Raw genomic sequence first — 19,201 nt, forward strand, 5'->3', positions numbered from 1 at the left:
AGGCAGAAAATGCCTTCCATAATAACTGATTACACTGATTAAGTATTCCAATTCCAAAAATGTTGTAGGCCTACTTGCAATTAGATTATATTACAGTTTAAAATGCTCATAATCAGGTTACAGTTACTTGAATGGATCACATAACTGAAAGTATCGGTAGGCTATCAGACTCATTCGGGAAAAAGTGGTATATCAGTGCATCCCTGATTTTTATTGTTGATAAAATTTATAAAACAACATTTCCTTACCTGTAAATCCATACTTGTTTCTGAAAAAACAAGGGTTTCCACAACACACACATGGTTCAGCAGGATAGCAATGCTGATTCCTAATAGGTATTTTAACATTTTCCCTGAAATTAAGAAATGATACATTCTTAAATTCAGCATGATATGAAAGTTGCGATTGTCTTTTCTTTCCTATTGTGATGTATTATCAGAGTGAAACGGCTTCTCGAACAAGTAAAAATGTATGGATCATTAGATTGTTGTCCTGTCCCATCTCCCACCAGAGAAGAGATGTGGTTGCAAGAGGGAGGGAAGTTACTTCCAAGTGCATGAATATAGAAAAACAAACAAAAACAAAAACCTTCAAACTGGAGCAGACTACTGTACAGCCTGTAGGTGGTAGACTTGAGCAGCCGTAATGGCATGAGACATAAATATTAATTTCGACCTGAAATACCAAAAAAATGCCTTTAAACTGATAATAATATAGGCTACTGAATTATCTAGCCTACTCTTTTTTACAAGATAACTTCTTTTTAATTCTTCTAGCTTTAGAGATTATTATTTATTTTTCGTGTTTTGGAGATTGGTTCTTAACTTAGAAACTTAGAATAAACAAGTATAAACTCAAATATAACAAAAAATACACATAACTCAAGCTAATAGCCTCGCCACCTCATATTATTTTTAAACAAAACAAAATGTGTTGTTCCATCAATGTTCAATAAAAAGATACACATTTTTGTTGCCTATAAATAGACTGATGCTTTTGCCTAACTGGGGCTTCTTTTGATTGTTATGCCAACTAAAAATAAAATAAAACATAATATCAAATATCTTAAGTTGATTATCCTTAAAATATAGCCCACTGCAGGATTTCTAACAAAAGTATGTGTAGTTATACCTTCACTGGCCATGTTTCACACATGAGGTAAAGGTAAACTTCAGAATATTTCTTCAGAATGTGGATTTTCTTTTATTCATCCAGGCTCTGTCATATAGGTCCTATGGGTTTAATAATGTCATATTACAAAACACAGGCGATATGATCATGAACATGAGTAACTGCTGTAAAAAAAATCATACTATAAAATTATATATGTGAATGCATTGGTTAAATCATTAAGTAAAAGCAACATCAAGATAAAGTAATTGTATATAGAAGTGGTAATTTACACAAATGTATGCATAACAAATAAAAAAAAGAAAAAAAAAAAAAAAAGAATAAGAAGGAACATATAATTCTTACCTTATAACAACGCTGATATGATGCCCTGAACTGAAGTAATCTGTCTGAAGATCTGAGGTTTTATTTCCTTTGTGAGATCCACCTACATTCCCCATACAGTTTTTATCCAATAGTTTCTATGCATTTCTTAATGATGAGTGCATTTTTTCAAAGATGATAATAAAGTCTAGCTTATGTTAAAGTAGTATCAGATTAACTCTTTACACTCTTTACAATGTCTTGCAAAAGGCATGAAAACAACTAATTTTTATTTTATAACTAATTAAATTGAGTAGTTTTTTTCACTACTCCCATAGCGATATGATTGCAGAAAAAAAAAAAAAGTTTTCATTGAACATTGATGGAGCAAAACATTTTGTGTGAAAATAAATCATAAAAGTGGTTTGTTTGTTTGTTTGTTTGTTTGTTTGTTTGTTTGTTTGACCATCTTATAAATGATGTGGCAAGGTGGGGTAAAAGGCTCACAGCATGGGGAAAAAGTCACAGAGTATTGATACAATTACTTTGGCTATAAAACAATATGTATTTAATACTTGCTCAAAACAATCACTTTAGCAAAGTTTGTATTATTTTTGGTTTGTTTTTCGTAAAAAAAAGAATACATTTTTCGCTCAATAAATATCATTAAGCTATGTTCATTTAATAAAATATAGAAACAAAATTATTTTAAAAAGTAAAGATTCTGAAGGCTTTGAAGGAGATCCCATTATAATTTAATAAAGCTTTAATGTAGGAACAAATAAATCTAAAATTTTATGATATGATATGATTAAAATATTTTTAAATAATATTGTTTCATTATAAATATGGTGATTATCTCTAAGGTCATAAATAAAGTGATATATATATATATATATATATATATATATATATATATATATATATATATATATATATATATATATAAATTAAGGTCTAGATGGATTGATTTCTGAATGGTTGGTGAATGGCCAGCGTACTCCAAAAAGACTGAGCACAAGGAGGTGGCAGGCTGGTGATGATTTGGGCTGGAATGTTGGGAAGTGAGTTGAAAGGTCCTTTTAAGGTCTCTGAGGGTGTGAAAATCACTTCTGCAAGATATGTGGAGTTTATAACTGAACATTTTGTGCTATGGTATAAAAAGAAGGATAGTGCCATCTGAAATAAAATGTTGTTTTTTTTCCATGCAGGACAACGCACAATCCCATGCTGCAAAAAAACAAACAAACCAAAAAAAAAAAAAAAAAAACACCACAGCAATAAACCTGTTGTAAATGTAAATGTAAACATTTCTCTTTGTGAGCTTTAGTTAGAAGAGGAGGAAATGCAACTCTGCCAGCCAGCATGCATTCTTGAGACACCAGAGACACCAGCAGCTTAAATTGTTTGCTGCTAAACAGTGACATTTTTATAGCTGCACTTTTAATACAATTAATTTGTTTGGAGAAACTTTCATTAATAAGCCTTTATCTGACCAAATTCTTCTTTGCTCTAAATCACTTTTCACAAAATAATAGTTGTTTTCATGCCCTTTTCCAAGACATTGCACCATTTCATGCTTTCATCTTTAGAAAAAGGTTTTGAAGACCTGGCAAACTACTTAACAAACCTGTCTGAGATTGATAGGTTACCCAGTTACCTAAAAAGATATGAGAAATAAAACAAACAAACACCTTATTTGAAAAATTGTAATGTTTATTGTTCTGAAGATATGTCACGTGCATAATAATTTGGAACACAGTGTATATTGACAAATTTTTCATGAATATAGATTTTTTTTATACCAAAGTGGCAGAGTGTAGGCTAATAAAACACTTGCAAGCCTTTCTGCTAATAAGTTTTCTCACTGCTTAATACCTAAGAAAAAAATATATATATTAGTGTTTTGAATATGAGAAGAAGATGACCGCTTATGTAATGACAAGGAAAAAAGGAAATGGACAAGTGATTTAGTTCCTGACTGACTGCATTCCTGTTTTTTTATATAAAAAAAAAATGGTTACTGTCAGCATGGGGTTGAAAAACACGGGAATTAAAAGTGCTGGATCTATGTGCAAACAGTCTCCGTTATTAAACTAACTCAAACTTACTCTTATACAGGAAATAGGAATAAAAATATGAAGAGCAAAACAACCACTTATTTACAACGAGGATTCACAAGGACATAAAAAAATGAGGACTACTGTAGATATACACATGGAGAAACACTAGGGACAAAACGAGGTAATTAATAAAACACAGGTGTGATACATGAGGGCAAATCAAACCATGGTAACAAATGAACACAGACAAAAGAAAGTGATCTTGAAACAGTGGAAAACAACTCAAATAGCCTACCAAAACATACAGACTGAACGTGACATTCGCCAATCATTATTACATATTCCTGTCTTTAGCGACCCGGATCTATCTAACACGGATGGATCTACCTGTCGCGATAATATAAAACTCTCCTGATATTAGAGTAACAATTACAGAGAATAACAAAGCACATTTTGTTACCTTTTGGAGCTTGGAAGGGTTCAGTTTGAGCAGATGTTTAATACCATCATCACTGTCCTCGTCAGTGCCAATTTCCCAGACTACATTCAGCATCTGGCTCATATTCACGATCTCAAACATATTCTCAAAACTATAATTTTCAACATCTTCAAAATCAATATTTTGATCTCTGACAGCTTCTTCACCAGATCCACCATCAAGTGACTGTGGCACTAATATTTGATTGCGTTCAGTAATTGCTCTGCAGTAAATCTCTGAGCTATTTCAAGTTTTGCTGAAATTTTCCTGGTTCCCTGTATCTTGTTTTTTTAATCTTCGGACTGTTTTTATTGGATTTCTCTGTTTTTACCTTTGCCTCTGTGGTGGGCTCTGTCCTGTACTCCGTTGGGGCTGGGGCTGTGGCTGCTGGTGCAGTGTGTGAGAGGAAGATTTTTATTATTCAGAAAATAAATATATAGCCCACTATGATGAATAGGCCCCTCAGTTATTGGACAAATAATATATTTATTAAAGTATTGTTGTTTCATTGATTTTAATATAATTGCAAACATTATTATTACATCTCAAATCCTAAAATACATCAAATGTTTTTGTATGTTTGATAGACATCTGTGTTAGGCAATTAGGTGTTATCCAGGCTGTTTTAGGCATTTCATAACTGCGAATTTGTCTGTGTTCACCCATTCAGTTATAATTTGCAGTTGTGTTAGAAAAACAGCAGCAATGTTTAAGCAAAATTCTATAAAAAAAAAAATATACTTTTTAAAATCTGCATTGATGTAGGAGAGAACCCATCCATCAGTCCACAGGTAACAGCAAAACTTTTTTAATTCCAAGCACAGGAGTTTCCGGCTCATTCTGTAACAGGTAAGCTGTTTTATTGTGAAAATCAGATCTTTTTTGTGTTATTTTGTATGTGGATGGGTTGTAGCTATTCTAAGTGCTGTTAATTCACAACTGATAAAAGTTCACGTCTGTATTTTGTATTTGTAATTGAACAGACGTGAGAGATTCTTTCTTATAGTTTGAGTATTTTAATCTGCAACAGTATTTAGTGCTTGGGCCTATCGTGAATACATTTGGTTATGTTGACATTGGACATACTTTTTCCCTACAGAGTTACAAACGTATTTATTTTCAATAAAAACAAAGAAAAATAATTATTGACATTACCTTAATATCAAATCCATTAGTTTGCTTTGGGTATAAGGAATATATAGGAAAGTGAAGGACCCTATGTGAAAGTGCCCACTCAGTTTTTCCCATGCCCGGCCAAAAATAAAATTCTGCCTACACAACTGGTGTAGGGGGATCCGCACTGTAACAATACCCAGTCAATGAACTCTAGTAAAATTCCCTCGAGGGCTGTCTCCCTCAGCGCTTGAGTTCGCTGATTCAAACCTGCCCGTAAAAATACAAAGAGGCTGTCGTCGCTGTAATGGACAAAATAGACCAGATCTAAAAACCTCTGCCTATGCACCTTAAGGGAAAGATCCCCCTGGGAAAGGAGGAGGATCCTGACTGCTGCTAGATCCATATTGCTGTGATTTCTGGAACCAAAGGGAAGGAGGAGCTCGACGGAGCCAAAAAGGGATGCGTCGCAGATGAAGGACCTAGAAGTCCATGGTGAAGGCAGAGCAACAACTGACCAAGGTGGAGCCGGAGGGATGAGGAAGCCCAGGTGGAGCTGACAGGTCGAGGTGCCGAGGTGGGTTGATGGGTTTGGAGGTTTGAGGTAGAGTTCAAAAATGGCCTCCTTGGCTGACACGGGACAGACAGAGCGTTCAAAATTGGTCTCCTTGGCCGAGTTGGAGACAGGGTGGGAGCATCAACAAAGACACAAGCTTGGTGCTGGGAGACAAAACGGGCTTGGTTCTGGATGACGAAACAGGCTGGGAAACTATCTTCTCACACTCATTCATAATACTCACTGTAAAACTGAACAGTTTAACTGAAAGTTCATTGTTCTTAATAGAAAAAAGTTACCTGAACTCAAAATTTTATTGCATTATGTTGAACTAATTTTCAATAAATAAAGTCATGTCGATAAATTCGTATTGTTGTAAAGTTTTCTTTGATCGAAGCAGAGACCAGTGAGACAGTTGGGATCGCGTTCAACGGAAGTTATTCTTTATTGAGAACTCCGCTGTACGTTGCTGTAGAACTTCCAACATGATCTAAAGTATATAAATTTACATGGTGTCTTATAGGCATTTTAGGAGGAGTGACTTTTGAAGGTGGAGACAAATTCAAACAAAGCATGTAAATGAGTATACAGGTTAAGGTAACACCCTAGACTGTGAGGGTCTGGCCAATCCTAATTCAATCAGCATAAGGCTCCAAGAGCCATTTGGGTCTGAAAGCCATTTGCAGAACAAAAGGTGAGATTCTCAGTGAATCATTCGTGTGCTAATCCCATCAGCCTGACGGTATCACCCATACCTTCACATAATCACAGAGACAAAAGCACAGCTGTACATTGAGCTTACTGGTCAGGAAATGCATAAGGACAAAGGGTGAGGGTGAGAGTCTCAGGAATTGACTCATTTAGAGAAACAGGACTGGCCAGAATCTCTTGATATAATCACCATAACCACTGCTAAACTTTCTCAGTCTATATTGGAATCTAAATTTAAAACCTCAAATGCTAAAATCAGTATTCTTTACCGTGATGTTATGTACAGAAGCATATCTGAAAACATATTCTTAAATTTTAATCCTTCAGTCCCCTCTTTGAGAGTTCTTAAAATAACTCTCACAAAATACAAATTTAAACACATAAAGTTAATTCTTGTAACTGGTGTAAGTTACAGGCACATATAACTTGCTCTGTGTTGTTCATCTGTAATTGCATGTTGACACAGAAACAAACATGCAATTAGGGTCCGTGAATTCTCTGCGTTGTGTATTTTTCATTTTCTTTTGTGATAGTTCGTTCAGCAGTGGGTCTGGTTGTCTTCTTGAGGTTGGGGCTTCATACGCAGATGAGACGGTCGTTGCATATGGATCTCGGAAAAGCCATCAAGTTTTATCTGCACACTGTAAGACAGAAAACAGAAAAAACAGAGAGCAGTATTTCTTCAAAACACTACGGTTGTAGCAGTTTAAACACTATGGTTCTATCGTTTTCAGAGTCTACTGTTGTCGTTTCATTCTTTCCCTATTTCTTAATTTATTTGACACCTATGGACCAGTGAGGTAAGGATGGACTAAATCGGGAAAGGCCTATGAGGTAGTGTCTTCACCCTGGGTTCACCCCCGAAGCCATTGCGTTCAGTTCTTCCCAGGGCACCTCACTTGTCCGTGTCCTATTCTGTCCCTGTGTTGTGTACACACTGTACAGTGTGTGAGAAAATTGGCACATTTCCATTCTCCAGTGAAACATCAGTCCTAGTAGACATCATTAACAGAGGATGGTTGTCTGACTGCAATATTCTGTGGCATAACATTTAAGGCTGTGAGTATACTGAATGTCCCCCAAACAAAGGCTGAGACAGTCACTTTCCTTTTGTTCTATTAAACAAAAATAAGTCTTTCATCTTTGTTGTAAGTTACTGGGGAAATTAAGCACTCACAGCCTAAATGGTTAACACCGTATCAAGTTGCCCCACGAGTTTAACGAGGAGGGGAGGGGCTGCTTCAGAATATCAAGCAGGCTAAGCAGAAGCTGATTAACCTTGTTAACTTCTTTAAAGTTCTTTTTGTTTTTCCTACATTCTTTTCCAAAATGTCCGTGCTTGCCACAGTAAGAACAACTGGCTTCTCTAGGACTTTTGCGTTTCTTTGGCTTCTCTGAGTTGACCTTAACAGAAACTGCTGCAATTCTTACTCTCTCTTTGACATCAGAATCTCTTTCCCAAATAGCTAAACTGTCCAAGTTGTCTTCCAGGGTTCTCGCACACCATGTGATGTTTAAGTAAGGCAACACCTTTCTGTGTTCTGGCAAAAGACAATGAAACCATGTGCGAACCAAAGGGCCATTATCACCTAACACCTTCTCTGGCGTGTCAGCAATTCCGCTGTAAGCGGCAGCGGTCTGGCAAAATCTTTCTGTGTAATCACAAACAGTTTCCCCCTTCTTCTGTACCAAACTAGTGATCTTTGACCAGTCCACGTTCGGTCCAACAATGTTCGTTAACACTCTCAAAACTCCATCTCTCAATTCATCTTTTCTGGCATTTTGAAACTCAGAATTGTTTACAGCACTTTCAAAATCATTGAATTCTGACTCAGTCAAGATCTGTGATATTAGCTGAGTGACTTCAGCTAGAGACATATCGTAGAGCCGCATCTTTTTGGACAACTCTCTCCTAAACTCAGAAAAATTTCTTTGCACTGATGGCAAACTTTCAGCAATTCTCTCTATATCTTTAGGACATAAAGCTGTGTTGACTGCTAGTATGGGGATTGCAGATGGAACTGGTGCATCAACCTCTTTTCCCCTACTCTGAGCCTTTTGTCTAGCTCCGCACACTTCAACTGCATTTACATCTGCATTGACATTGTCCTCTATTCTATCAAAATACTGTAAATCAGGATAGCTTTCATCTGACTGTTGGTTTTCTGAGTCACATTTGGTTGAGGCTTTGTTATGGCCCACCTTTGTCTTGAGACAGGACATGTGAGTCTGCAATTGTTTGTTCTGATCGTTCAACTTAGCAATACACTGAGCTTGTTCTTGTGCAATAGATAAGCTAAATTCTCTGTGACAACAGATAATGCCTTTCACATTTTTCTTCCTGATACATGCACCCAACACTTTCTTGCAATCTTCAATTGACCACACTTTGTCTGCATCAATGCCAAATTTCTTTGTCAAATTCAGTCTGACTTTCTCAGTCACGATGGAGTCCATGTGCTCTGATAACAAAGACTTGAATTCACTATCTGTCCAAAAAGGTGTAATCTGTCTAGTACTTTTCCTAAACATTTTGTGAATTTCGGTTACCACAAACAAACACTAAAAAAACTTCTCTCTTCTGTCTTATAAACAGAGGGTACACTCTTATTAGCACATGACGCTAGTCGTCTCTAGCATACACACAATATTAACATGTAACTGTTAATCTTCCCTGCCAACAACAGAGGATAAATTTCATCTCTAAAAGAAAAACTTTTTTAGAGGCTTATCTTTAGTTAACCAAACTCTACAGCTGTTTGTTAACTTCTTCTCTGAACGGCGCAGAGGAAAAACACATTTGTACTGGTCTGCATTGGTTCTTTGAATGGAGTGAAACTCACCGAATCGTTGGTTGTACAGAAAATTTTCGTCTGGAACTCAGTCAGCTTTGTTGAGATCTTTGAGCTTGAAGTTTCAAGATTCAGTCTGGAACTCAGTCAGCTTTGTTGAGATCTTTGAGCTTGAGGTTTCAAGATTCAGTCTGGAACTCAGTCAGGCATTGAGATCTTTTTGGAGCTTGAAGTTTTCAATCTGGAGGAAGCTGGAAAGATTCAGTCTGGCAATCTTCGTCAGATATTTTGTTGAGCTTGAAGTTTCAAGATTCAGTTCTTTGAGCTTAAAATTCTTTGAGCTTCCTTCTTCTCCATCCGGGTCACGGCACCATCTGTTGTAAAGTTTTCTTTGATCGAAGCAGAGACCAGTGAGACAGTTGGGATCGCGTTCAACGGAAGTTATTCTTTATTGAGAACTCCGCTGTACGTTACTGTAGAACTTCCAACATGATCTAAAGTATATAAATTTACATGGTGTCTTATAGGCATTTTAGGAGGAGGGACTTTTGAAGGTGGAGACAAATTCAAACAAAGCATGTAAATGAGTATACAGGTTAAGGTAACACCCTAGACTGTGAGGGTCTGGCCAATCCTAATTCAATCAGCATAAGGCTCCAAGAGCCATTTGGGTCTGAAAGACATTTGCAGAGCAAAAGGTGAGATTCTCAGTGAATCATTCGTGTGCTAATCCCATCAGCCTGACGGTATCACCCATACCTTCACATAATCACAGAGACAAAAGCACAGCTGTACATTGAGCTTACTGGTCAGGAAATGCATAAGGACAAAGGGTGAGGGTGAGAGTCTCAGGAATTGACTCATTTAGAGAAACAGGACTGGCCAGAATCTCTTGATATAATCACCATAACCGCTGCTAAACTTTCTCAGTCTATATTGGAATCTAAATTTAAAACCTCAAATGCTAAAATCAGTATTCTTTACCGTGATGTTATGTACAGAAGCATATCTGAAAACATATTCTTAAATTTTAATCCTTCAGTATTTAAGATTTGAACGCACACGAATGCCACCACAAAGTTGTAAATACAAGTGGGAAGCTTAGGATTTTCTTTAAGCCCCGATCTTTATGAGTTGGGGGCATGTCAGTGAGAAACGTGGTGGAATACCACAATATTTATAGGTATTTAGCAATAACATTGTCAGGCCTGCACAAAATATAATAGCATTATAATATTACAATATAATATGTAATGATAGTTTACAGTGACTTCATAAATTTATTAAAAAAAAATGTTAAAAAGCAAAACACACGTGATGCACATTTTTTGTTCTTCATTTTCTAGAAGTAGAGTTTAAAAACCTTGTGTATTTAATTAAGAGAAGGTACAAAGGCATCTTGCTCCGATGAAAAAGACTTGAACGCACTAGACGTCTTAAAGGCGAACTAAGTAACTTTTTTACCTTAACCGAACAGCTTCGGAGTCATTGGAATAGTTATGAGACTTTTTTGGGGTTGAATGCTGGTCGTCTCGCACCCCCCAAGCGTCTCTGAGCTGAAAAACCACCCTTGCAACTTTGGGCCTCAGCGTCAGGAAGTATCGCGTGATATCAGATCTATGTTAGAAATGTGGTAGAAGGGGGAATTATGCAGTAGTATGTCGATGGTACTCAGACATAACACTGAATGGGGAAAACATTTAATTCAAAATGGAAGGTGTTGCTGTCACAGCTGTTGTGGCAAAAATATTCATTAAACAATCAATCACTGTGTAAGAGACACTCTGAAATTCAAATGATCATTAAAAAGTAGTTTATTCTTGCAAGAAGGCCCAGTTGCCACACAGAAGTCAAAAGTACAGTCTGTGAAACAAGTGCGACCAGGAAGGGAGGGCAGAGGAGTCTTTATACTGCTTTCAAGGTCTTCTGCTTACAGGCCCTTATCTAAACAAGGGAAGGTTTCTCTGCTAGTGATCTAATCCTGCTGAGTTTATTCTTACAAACTCACAAGTTCTAAATTGGACGGCCTCTGACCCTAGGGGACATAGGCACCTTTTCAATCTGCCTCCTCCTGACGTCTCACCTGTTTCCCAGTGTTTAAAAACACACACACACACACATTAGTCATATGTTGGCAGACCATGTACAGTCCAACAAAGAGTCATTTCAATGTCTTACTGAAAGTAAATAAAAATCAATACTGTAAATCAATGAAAATCTAAAAATTGCCATAACACAGCCATTCCCATGAAACTATGTGACTACAGGAGGTATATGGAACTTATATATGAAACTATATCAGTTCAACCAGAGCTCTCTGTCAGAATGCCAAGACTGCAGTGCCTAGGAGAGAAGCAGAGGTGGAACAGGTGCCTGAAACAGCATGCACAGAGAGAGTGTACATTGAGAAAAGGAGAAAGCCTCCAAGAAGATAAATCAACCCACCAATGTGGCTTAGAGACTATGTTCACTGAGTTAAGCATAATTAAGTCAAAAGAAAAATAAGAGCGCACTTGTATTCTAACATGTTTGTTTACTTGTTCACAGGAAATGTGTTTACAGAGGTATTCAACAGTTAAGGTTGCCCCCTGAGGAGGGGAGATGTAGAAGATGTCCCAAAAAGGGACCAGTTTGGGCTAAAAAGTTTAGTAAAACAAAGTCTGTCGTATCAGCTGTGTGTGTTGTGGATTTATTTCTGCAACACTGCGGTCATAAAGGGATAGACGGTCAGTAACCAAAACTCAGGTAGGCGTTTAAACCATGTTCAGTTAGTACTATAGGACCCAAAGTGTGTCAAGAAAACATCCTCCACACTATTTTTCGCATTTTCGCCTACAGAACTGCCTCTCACTGGATATTTTCTCTTTTTCAGCCCATTCTCTGTGAACCCTATGGTTGTGCATTAAAATCTCAGGAGATCAGCAGTTTCTGATATGCTCAGACCAGCCTGTTTGGCACCAACAAACATACCACATTTATAGTCACTCAAATCACCTTTCTTCCCCATTCTGCTGCTCAGTTTGAACTTCAGCAGATTATCTTGACCATGTCTACATGCCTAAATGCATTGAGCTCCTGCCATGTCATTGGTTGGTTAGATATTTGCATTAATTAATAGTTGAACAGGTGTACCTAATAAAGTGGCTGGTGAGTGTACCTTTTCAACTCATGACATGATTTTCAGATATTTGTAGGGACAAATTCATAGCCATATTCTCACAGCTGACAGACTTACTCCTTCCATTTGAAATGGGTATGTCCCTAAAAATATCTGAAAAACATATCATGAGATGAATAGATAAAAATAACTTACTCTGAGGCAGAATATTTTCATCAAAGTTCACATCTCCACAAACTTTTATCTAAGTTGGTCAACAGCCACTGAATGATATAAAATGTTGCCATTTTTACGTCACTCAAAACTGAATGCAGCTCATGGACAAAGCCAGGACCATAGCAAAGGAATTCTGGGCCCCCTGAAAAAACATTGATGGAAGTGGACTGGAACGCAGCCCTATACTGTGAGATCCACAATGATCAGGAAATAGAAAAGGGGTCCTCAGAATTAAAGATAACCATGACATTGCCTGATTTATTGGCTGATTAATTCTGACGACTTGACGCAAAGTGAGGGCACAACTTTGACAGGCATTTTTTAATGGAAAATACAATTCAAGATTTACTTTTTGTATTGTTTGATATATTGCAGATCTCTGCCTTTCAATTTAAATGTATATTTTTTAATTTGTTGCATTTGTAAACACTTTGTTTGGCAGTTTTACATTGTGACCTCATGCTGCCGACAGGTTACATTACATGTATTTTAAGTATAGAGCATGTATTTAAAATAATACTAAAGAATCTATTTAAAAGTAAAAGCAACAAATGTCCTGAGTATCCAGATTTCCTTTAGATGTAACTTTTTTTTTTTTAACATGAAGAGGTTTTTTTTGTTTAGGACATGTTTGTCCCTTATCTCAAGAATCAGTGCTATACATTTAGGGTAACAGAAAAGTTACAACTTATGCCTGCTAATGGTTAGGATACTTTATGAGTAAGAATTGCTTAACCATCATAATTGGGTTTTGTCAAATAAAACAACTTGTTTGAAAAGCGACTTGTTGAAAAAAGCAGGAAATGTGTAAAATATGCAAAATGCCTTTTCAGGCCAAAGTAGCCTAAATAAAGAATGAGGAAAGACACTGTTGCATAAGGAACAATGGTTGCATGTCAGACAGTCATCATACATCTGATAGACTTACCTGAAAGTCCGGTCATGAGATTTATTGATAAAAATGAATTGTTCAGAGCTCAGCGGTTATATACACGTCTCCATTCTCAACTAAAAACATAAAACTTTGTTTGCGGTTTGGCCATTCATTTACATGACAACAGCGTTTTGGCTGAAAACGCAAACTTTTGAAAACGGAGTTCAAAGTGCACGTTTTTGAAAAGGTCTGTGTAAACAACAAAAACGCGAATCTATGAAAATGATGTCGTCTCAAGGTCCAATGGCAGTCTCCAATAATACAGGGAAGGTGTCTGCGTGTTACTGTCTTTCCATTTACGCAACACAACAAGATTAAATTAAATACATTTTCTCATATGTATTACCTCGTTATTTCATCTGACTCCATAAAATGAAAAAGGGATTAATGATATCTGAGCATCATTAAAAGTGAGCGAATGTTTGATTATTCTTTTTAACTCTTTAAGTATATTTTACCCCGTTCAGATTAGGAAACCATGTCGTCCTCACGTCTTCTGCGGGTCTCGCGTTCACAAGCTCATCAGTTTTGGTCATCAAACAGAGGTAATTGCTATATACCTGAGATCGATCACATTCACGTTTACACAGTCAAAGATACTTTGGTATAGCCCCCATGGAATTGCATACACTTGAATTTAACTTTACTTCAGTAGAGGTATGGCCACTATTACAGAAGTTGACCAACTCTTATAATAGCTTCGAATTGGCCATGCCATGGTTTCCCACCTACACTTATCTAAAGTAACATTAAATTAAAACAGAGGTAAGACACACCCAAATTTAGATTGGTCAAGCAGCATTTTCTGTTCTAAACGGAAATTCACTTCTTGTCTTTGCAAACCAAGTAATATAGGTCTCTAATATATGTAAGTCTATATATTAAGTAATATGGTTATGTTCCGTCATTAACTGGAGCACTGATGGAAATTTCAAAGTACTTTCAGTCATTTTAGCAGATGAAGAGCAGATAAGAACATCTGTAGTCTTTTCATATTGTTTCTGTAATGCCGGGTGGACTAAAAAAAATAAAGGGAGAGCTGGATCCAAATGCAGAAGTGTTTAATAATAAAAATAAACATAACTATACTGGAGGACAAGACCTGACAAAGAACAGGAAACAAAGGGGTTTAAATACACAGGGGCAAACAAGCTTAACAAGTTAACAAGACACATGTGGGGAAGACAAATCAACAAGGAAAACAACAAACATGGCCACATGACACAGGAATGAACACAGAAACAATGAGAACAGGAAACACTGCAACTTAAAATTCCTTAAGACAGGTTAACACAAGACAGGAATCATGACAAATACAGTGAAATACAACACTGCACACACAGTGGACTGAATAGAGGTCTCGTCACAGATATTCACCAATGTCACATTAAAAATCCAAGCATTACATTATTTCCTGGTGGAAAAAAATAGAGCATTTGATGTTAAATGTACAGCTTATTCAGTTAAACTGACAGATTAAGATTATTCGTAGGGCCACCAACCACCAAGGTTATATGATAACAATGCTCATAAAATGTATAAAGCTGACAAATCTGATAAAGAGCAGGCATTTTTTAATTTGTTTTTGTTTTTTAAATTGGCATGAATTTTGTGTGTTTGTGCCTAAAATTCACTTTACATCCATCAGTGTCTCAAGATTTCTTGCTGTGACTATAGACCACTTTTCAGTAAACATGGTGACGTTTTTTTGTGGGCGGAGGTTAGGTGGTGGCAGAACGATCCCTCCGGCCGCTTCACTAACGTTAGTTTGCAAGTTTTGTTAGCTTGTTTTTTAACAGTGACTGGAGAAAATCCGATTTTGTCTTAATGTGCAAGGTCACTCACTGTCCAGGACGGCGATTGTTATGTGCAAAAGTTAATTTTAATGGACGGAACCAGATTGGCTGACCCGTACACGCTCAGTCAATAGCTGTGTCCCAATGTGAAGGCTGCATCCTTTGAAGGCCGCAGATCTCGAAGGATGCAGCCTATGCGTCCTTCGAAGGTCGCACCATGTAGCCTTCGTAGGATTTTCTAATTGTGCAACCAGGTGTTCCCGATTACTGCTCCTAGCGCCAAGCAACGGTGCGAGAGGACAGCTGCCATCCTGATAATTCAATTTGATATAATTGAGTAAACAGCTATAGAGCCAGAATTGGCTATTGTCATTTTTATGTTGTACATTGTTACTGGAGGACATGTATTTTCGGCTTAGCCAAGACCATGGCCAGCTAAATTAAGATGGTTTGGGCCAGATTACACTTTAAACTGTTCAAGTATTGGGTGTTAACTTACGTAATGTAATTAATGAAGGCCGCAGATCTCGAAGGATGCAGCCTATGCGTCCTTCGAAGGTCGCACCATGTAGCCTTCGTAGGATTTTCTAATTGTGCAACCAGGTGTTCCCGATTACTGCTCCTAGCGCCAAGCAACGGTGCGAGAGGACAGCTGCCATCCTGATAATTCAATTTGATATAATTGAGTAAACAGCTATAGAGCCAGAATTGGCTATTGTCATTTTTATGTTGTACATTGTTACTGGAGGACATGTATTTTCGGCTTAGCCAAGACCGTGGCCAGCTAAATTAAGATGGTTTGGGCCAGATTACACTTTAAACTGTTCAAGTATTGGGTGTTAACTTACGTAATGTAATTAATGAAAAGAAAACTTACATAGGCCTCTATATATTCAAAGGTTCAAATGTTCACTTATATCTTACCTTTATGCGATTTTGTAGGCTAGTGTATTATTTTTATTATGTACACAAATGGACCATGGTGAACATATTTACACAGGTTTTCAACCCTGTTTGAATATAAAACCCAGTTGAATGTAAAAAAGTCCAGTGCAAACGTTACTCCGGCTCGTCATCAGCAGCTTTCAGTTGCCAGGCGACAAGAATAATTCCTCCGTAGGCTAGACCGGACCGAGTGCGTCAGATGCGTCCTTTGATATGGGACGCAGCTGTAGTTAGCAACAATTTGTTAATATTGTGACAACAGGCCTACATTTTGTTATTTTAATTTTCGGATCTACATACTTCGTTAAGTATTCACGTACAAATGTGAAGTAACCTTCTGAAGTACTTTTTTTCCCTCACAGGACAGCAACACTACAAAATGATGTTCTTTTACAATATGATGCATTGTTTTACATTAAACTACACAAAAGTATATAGCTTAAATGTAACAACCTTGAAAATATTCAGAAGTAAAATGCAACATACGAAGTAATGCAGTAGTGGCCTAATATAAATGCAAAACCATCATAAAAACAAGGAGTTTTTTTTCCTGCAGAATGCATACCTTTAGTTTTACTCTTGATATTTTAAGTACATTAGAGTATGCAATATAATTTTGCCTAACTAAGGTTTGAAATATATGACTAGTAGTTTTTCCCCAATGCAGTACACTGAAAAAAATTTGGAGTAGGATTTACTTGAAAAAAGCTAGGCAACTTTTTTCACTCAGAAAATGCTAGTAAATTTACAAAGATTTGCCAAGTAAAAACCTAAACATATTCATCAGTAGCTTTAATGAGAAATCTTTAAGTTAAATTTACTTGGAATATGGAATTAAGTAAACTTTACTTAACCTAGTTAAGTGAAAGTAACACAGAAAATAAGTAATTTTAACTTGGCTAGTAAAAGGTTGATTAATATCGATTTAGTTGAAATTTCCTTTTCATTACATTTCACTCAAACAATAATATTGAATTATACCAGTCATTTATAGTATGTGCTTTACTTAGATTATCTAAGTAGTTTATACAGCATGTCAGATGTTAAGCATCATGTGAATGCAAAGACCTCAATACTTGGTAGACAATACACAATGACGGTAACATTTGATGGATCGTTTTTGTGTTTGAATGTGTCATTTTGAGCAGAAAATGTACTCGAAATGTCACAAAATGGCAAGTTACTAATCCTGACAACAAAAGCAATGATAAAACAGTGTAAATACAGCTGGAAACAAGTGAAAAATTAACCTCATTAATTATTCAAGGTCCAGTGCATGATGGGAACCCCAGTATCAGAAAAGCTGAGTAATTTTTACTTAATTTTATTGAGTTGATATTTACACTTTCATTTCTACTCGCTTGAATTAAGTACTGATATGGAATTTACTTCGTTTTTTTAATTCTTGCCTGAACTAACTTTTTCATGTAAATTACATTGTTTTTTTTCAGTAGTATTTACTTCACCAAAAAATATTTTTTTACAGTGTATTAGTAGTTATGAAAATTACTTTTTTCAGAAATATACTCTTTCTGAAAAAAATCTCAGTGACATGGCAGCCGTCGATTGACTCAGCCCTGCAAACCTGTTGGTAGACAATGATAGTGTAAATATGCACTCAAACACTCTGGAGTCCATCCCAGATGATGTCCCACCAGCAGAGAGGCCTTACCAGGGTCTCTATTGTGGAGCCCATCCCGGTACAGCAGCACCACCAGGGTCTCCCTGCTCAGCTGAATAAAAGACTACATAATTTTTTTCTTATTTTATGTACTGTAAATTTAAATGTTTATGTTGATTTTGATATGTTTAATGTATGTTGGGAAAAGTACTTTTATGTAGCCAAAAAACAAATGATTTTCATTTACCAATTTTATAAAAAAAAAAACAAAACAAGGTATAGAAGAATTTGTTTCATGTAGAAATTATGACTGTCATTACAAAAATCAACAATGTCCAGAACAATTCATTCTCTTTTATTTACACATTTAAAGTTGCATAAAAATAAATAATGATTTTTTTCTTTCCTTTTAAAAAATAAAAGTGAAAAAAAAAGTTAAACAAGAATATGTAGAAAAAATATATATTTTTCAACCATTCTCTCAAGAAGAGAAAACAGCCTGTCCATCCTCTCCCTTCTTTCCTGTGCTCTCCTCGCCTCTGCCTCCCTCTCTAGTTGCATGTCTTCTCTGATCAAGTCCAAAAACTCGTCCTCTCTGTCTCGCCGCCTTCGTGCTGCTGGTGGTGCTGCTGCCCCTGGCTCTTCCTCACTGTGGGCACCCACTGCTGAACTCAGCCCTGGTGTGTCCTCAGGGATTGAGGCAATGAGGATGGGGGGTTGGTGTGTAAGGACCACCCATTGGCCCAATGACGGAATCCAACGGCCTGGCGAAGGTTTAAAGCGTGTATGTCTTTTCAGCGATCCAGTGAAGTTCACTTAATTTATTGGAATTTAGTTTTAGTATTACTTCAGCTCTACGCTTAATCTGACTCCAATTTCAAATGATAATCAAATTTAGATCGTATTTCTGATTAGAAAATAATCATAAATATTGATTATGAATTAATTTAGATCTTTGATTATTCTGATTATCCCATACTTTCAATATTCGTTCATTACGGACCTAGTGTCGCTTTGAGACGTCACGTCGCGACTGCGCGCTCACGATCACAAACTAGCCAGTCCTGAAATAGTCAGAGGGTGCAGTGCAAATATTTTACCCTATGCAGCCGCGCACTACAGACCCATAGGTGTAATTTTTTTTATAATATTTGCAGCGTGCAACATGCTAAGTCAGGAGATAGTCAGAAATCAGAAGGTCTTCCTAAGATGTGCCCCATGGTCCATTCATAGTGCCTTCAGTTTGATCTATCCTGGACAAAGATTTGCGGAAACACCAGACTACACATTAATCTACTAAAATGAATGATTTCTAAAACTTCAGAATAATTCAAGATGTAACATTTATTTGTCAGGTAAAAATGTTTCATGCCAATTACAGAAGTAAATGATTAAAAACCAAATCAGAAAATGCATGACATCAT

The sequence above is a fragment of the Abramis brama genome (assembly GCF_963993115.1).
Source record: "Abramis brama genome assembly, chromosome: 18".
In the NCBI taxonomy this organism is placed as follows: Eukaryota; Metazoa; Chordata; class Actinopteri; order Cypriniformes; family Leuciscidae; genus Abramis; species Abramis brama.